The 5,201-nt window shown below is 49.1% G+C and overlaps 1 long non-coding RNA gene across 2 annotated transcripts; it reads right to left on the reverse strand.

Moving 5' to 3' along the window:
- Positions 1 to 566: 566 nt before the first annotated feature.
- Positions 567 to 3,373, reverse strand: LOC310745600. Of its 2 annotated transcripts, XR_014540213.1 has the most exons (3): positions 2,828 to 3,373; positions 1,371 to 2,503; positions 567 to 923 (listed from the first exon to the last, which is right to left on the reverse strand). It is a non-coding gene; the product is annotated as an uncharacterized lncRNA (long non-coding RNA). The 2 variants fall into 2 exon arrangements; XR_014540214.1 differs by having other exon boundaries at positions 567 to 2,503.
- Between the last annotated feature and the right edge of the window lie 1,828 nt (positions 3,374 to 5,201).

Below are 5,201 nucleotides of genomic sequence, written 5' to 3' on the forward strand. Positions count from 1 at the left end.
AGTCTATTCACCCTATTCAGAAGCATAAAATGTCTGTAGTATCAAAAGCTGCCAAGAAGTCCATGCGAATCAACAGCATTGCACTCTCTCCCAGTGTAGGTAATGCACTAAGGTGACCAATGAGGTTTCAGAACCAAATCCAAATCTTTAAATCCGACTGAAGGCATCTTGAAACCTTCTCATCCAAAATGTCTGAATTTATATAGCAACGGGTCTTGCCCAGAAGGAAACGTTGGCACCCACCTGATTATTATTGAGATTGCCAAGGTCCAAGGCATGTTTTTTCATGGGCATTAGTGTCACTGCCTCTTTTAATGGAGCTGAGAGCATCCCTCTCGCTCAAGGGGGTATTTACCAAGTACTCCATGAGGAACAAGTGCACATGTGGTAGACCTTCCTCCTTCAAGCATCTTGTCCACATTATCAGGCTGCAACAACTGAAAGTCATCCACCACTTCTGGATCTGTGAGTGATCAGGACATTCCATAGACTCATCAGAAGCAGCAGCTGAATGGTGGTGTGGTGTGTGTGTTGCAATGGGTGTGAGCAATGTGAGCCTCAAAATGTTTAATAAACAACAACAATTTTATTAGTTATATGCTGCCCATTTGACTGAGTTGCCCCAACCACTCTGGGTGGCTCACAACAAAATATAAAACACAATAAAACATCAACCATTAAAAACTTCCCTGAGATGCCTTCTAAAAGTCAAAATAGTTGTTTATTAGAAATCTGACAGGAGGGCATTCCAAGAAGCCTGGTCCCCTGTAATGTCACTTCTCGCAGTGAGGACACAACCAGAAGGTCCTTGGCGCTGGACTTCAGTGTCCGGGTAGAACGATGGAGGTGGAGACGCTCCTTCAGGTATACTGGGCCAAGGCCATTTAGGGCTTTAAAGGCCAGCACCATCACTTTGAATTGTGCTTGGAAACATACTGGAATCCAATGTAGATCCTTTAGGACTGGTGGTATATGGACCTGACAGCTGCTCCCAGTCATCAGTAATGCTGCATTCTGTATTAGCTGTAGTTTCTGAGTAACCTTCAAAGGTGGCCCCACATAGAGCATATTGCAGCAATCCAAGTGGCAGATTACCACCCTGGTGAGACAGTCTCTGGGAAGTAGGGTCTCAGCCAATGTACCAGATGGAGCTGATAGACAGCTGCCCTGGACACAGAATTGACCTATGCCTCCATAGGCAGCTGTGAGTCCAAAATGACCCCCTAGGCTGCACACCTGATCCTTTAGGGGCACAGTTACCCCAGTCAGGACCCACTGTCCCCCAGAAAAGTACTACTGTCTTGTCAGGATTTAACCTCAATCCATTAACCACCATGCATCCTGTAACAATGTGCTTCTCCGAGAGTAACTTAACATCTGCAGATGGGCAAGATTGCAAAAGACCCCAAACCACCTGGAAAAGCTCTACTGGATGTCACTTAAGAGGATGTGATAGTGCCAAAGAATGATTTATCATTTTAAGTCTTCCCACTCCCAGCCAAAAACCTTCTTTGCTATCACTGCTGTCATTAAGCGAGCCCAATATGTTCTTACTAATGTTCAGACTCAGAGTGAGCTCCAGCCATCTTTCCTACCTGCTTCATTGCCCTCAGCTTGCCAGCTTTTCCAATGTTGTACAAAATGCAAAAATGATAAAATTTAAAAGCCTCTTTGGATGTTGTTATTATTTGTGCTATTCCTCATTATGGTGAACTTGAAACCCAAGTTGACTGAAATAGCAAGGGCAGAAAGCTGTCTCATGAAGTTCAGCAAGCACAACTCAGGCTTATCATTCCCTATTAGCATGCCGAGATAAGGCCAACAGCTGCTCCTTCTCTCCCAAGTCTAGAGGAATGCCAGAAAAAAGCAATTAACTTCCCGGACATCAGCAGGCTTCTTGACAGAATGATCATTCTTGATTATGACAGGCAATTATAGCACAAGAATTTCTCTGGACTTTACAAAGCCAAGTCAGGGTCTTGGAAAGAAAAACAGAAACCTATAAAAATATATATTATGCTCATGAGACATAGGGAAATCATAGAATTGGAAGGGACCCTGAAAGCCATCTAGTCCAACTCCTGCAATTCAGTAATCTTAACTGGCTCATACATGACAGATGGCCATCATGGCCTCAATATGAATATGACTGGAATTGTGTTTATTGGTGGTGGAGTCCTTCTTGTCCTTCAAGACTAGGACATTTTCGAGCATCCTGAGAACTGGTGGCAGTGTAAAGATAAGAGAAACAGGCACACATGGATTTGCAGTACAGTCGAGTGAGTCTGGGGATTCTTGACAAAGGTGGAGATTTGAAAGATAGGAATATTTATTCTGGCAGGATTGGGAAGCAATCTCTTCCAATACGTAGAAGTCCTTTGGGGCCACGGGATGGACAAAGGGGGTGAGCCCCATGAACCAGGAGCAGCAAGGAGGCACTCTGGCCTGGCGTGATGAAGCTGGTCGTAGGATCTGGAGAGTCAGAATAGGGAAAAGTGGCACCCTGTAACTGCCACTACCTCTGCTACATTTTAAAACTGATGGTTATTTTCAGCAAAAGTGTTTGGGCTCTTGGGAATCAGCTGGATGGGTTTCTCCCTCAGAGCCATTCGCATTTGACATCCCGGCTTTACGCAGGAGCATGGTCTGTTTCTTTGCTGCTCTGTACATATTACCACATATCTCCAGAACTCCCCCTTCACAAGGGAGCTCACCGTGTGAAGGGGGCAACATGAAGCAATATATTTGATCATAGACGATATGCCTCTGTACATCTTGAAGTTATTTCTTAAAAAATGAAATGAAGGTTGCAGTGCCATACACTTACTTGGAATTAAATCCTGAGTAGATTGCATTGTGAATTCACTACACCATTGCTAAAAGTATTTCTATGGAAGACTTTAGCATTAATTCCTTTCCATGCTTGCAGCATTTTCTGAAGCCTGCTAAAACACACTTGAAGATTCTGCTTTTCTGGCTTTCTGCTGTGACCACAAAACTACTTGAATAAAATATAAAATATTGTTATAGATTGGGGGGCCCTCCTAAACCCGAGAAATTAATAAATGGTAGGATTTTGATTATTTGGAGTATTGAAGGGAAGACTGCAGTCAGTGGAAAAATACAGGCTAAGCTTCCTTTCCAAGCCAGGGCTTCACCTGGGATAAAGGTGATAATACATATGTGAATAAATCATATCTCTTAAAGCTACTTCAATTCTCCAAAGGAACGCAAACCCTGGGTGAGGGCCTGGACTCCCCTGAAGTCTTGCTACCACTCTGCAGAGCGTGGGATGGCACCCCACTTTTGTAACCATATTGTAAAACACAACCCCAGTCTGAGCAGAAACACTCCAGGGCTGCCAGTGCCTTCTGAGGGTTCTGCTTTCTTGAAATGAACGTCAGTGGAGGCTTTAGTATATATATGGTTTTATTTACACATATATACAAGCCAAGCATAGAATGGAGAGGCTCATAGCATTAGCACCCCAGAAGATATTACTTCTCCATTAGTCACAGCTTTGAATTTCGCACAAAGCAAGTATGTCTCTGTGTATTCAGCTTCCAGCTCAGCTCACACCCAAAGCTCAGGCTACTCTTCTCCTACCTGGGCACAGAGCAACTTCTCTGGTTATGCTAATTGTGGTGCTTAGTCAGCCAAATCCAAAGGGACTGGTTTGGAAAGCTTGCCGTTATAAATTCTACCCATCCACAGGATCACAGATTTGGAAGGGGTACAGGATATAATCCAAACTGACCCCCCAAATTCATAACAATATTCTGACATCAAAACCCCAGCAGAGGTCCCATAACCTGCAACAAGTCAGGAGCAAAACAAGGGACACATGGAGTTTATATGTTGGACGTTTCTATGTGTGGGGTTTTCTAGGGAAGGGGATTGCAAACAGTGACTTCAGAAAAGCACAGGGTGATATTTACCTTAACAGTGGACATTTTCATACATAATGTGAAAAAAGCCTTTTGTATCAATTCACTGCACAAGTGAAAGCCACGAGCCTCTGGTGCAGACCAGCAGTTTCAAATTGCAGTCCCCCTTTGTTCCAGCAAAGCCACCTGAAGGGCAGTTGTTCAATCCAGAAAGAACCAAGAGATTGATTATTAGATATTGAAAATAAAAGATAAAAACAGCCAGGTAACTTCTAAGAAGGATGAATTGTTGGACTGAACCTGTTTGATGGCTGTGGGCCTGCCACACTACATGGGGGGGGGGGATGTGCGCTTTGTGCAGGCTTGGCATCTATGCAGTGAGCTGGCCAGGCCCCCCTCCGGAGCCTGTGTCACTCAAGAGTGGTGCGCTCATTCGCTGGCACTGGGCGGGCTGCCCGCCGGCCAAGCCCATCTCACGGCCCCCAAAGGGAGCGCGGAAGCTGCAAGGCGAACATTGCAGCTCGGGGCAGGCGAGGGCCGGCCTTCGCCCGCGGGGGCTGCTTTTCCTCGGCGCTTGCTTCTCCCGCCAGCTCTTCCTGGCACCTGTTCGGGGGACCGGCGGGAGAGAGGCGCGCTGCTGCTGCTGCTGCTGTGCGATGGGCAGCTGAAAAGCAGCTCCGGCTGGCATCTGGATGCAGAGCAGCCGGGAGCCCGGCAGGTGCGCAGCGTGGGGCGGCCCCCCGGCGCCCCCTTTCCGAGCTCCCCCTCTCCTCGCCCCTCTCTCCCGATGACTCCGAGGGGCCGGAGGGTCCGCCGCTCCCTCCCCAAGGAGCTGCTGGTCTACTGCCTGGTCTTCGGCTTCTCCTTCCCCTTGATGGTCCTGATGCTCCTGCTCTGAGGAGGATGCAGCTGGAGCCCCCCAGACCCCTCGGCGGCGGCGGCGGGAAGCGCTCGGCTCGGCAGCCTCGGGGCTGCAGGACCAGGGCGGCAGCGAAGGCGGCGGCCTGATCGCTCTCTCTCTCTCTGCTGGTGGGGAGAGAGGCAAGATGAGAAAGCGGGCTTTGGGGCTGCCCTCCGGCCTGTCCCGCCCGGCCCGTTCCTGAAGGACTGATCCGGAGGGGGAACTTGGGCCCTCGCCCTCCTTCGACGGGACTCTTCGGAAGCCGCGCCGGGAGGAGGAGGCGGCGGCGGGCGCGGAGCCTGCTCGGAGCAGCCCTGGCGGGAGAGGGGCCGGCGGGGGCGGCGCCCCGGCCCTGAGACCCCCGGCTCGCCCGGCCCCACCTGCGGAGCCCCCGCCCTCCTCTCCGGCGCCTC

This window comes from Podarcis filfolensis (genome assembly GCF_964270895.1).
Source record: "Podarcis filfolensis genome assembly, chromosome: 12".
In the NCBI taxonomy this organism is placed as follows: domain Eukaryota; kingdom Metazoa; phylum Chordata; class Lepidosauria; order Squamata; family Lacertidae; genus Podarcis; species Podarcis filfolensis.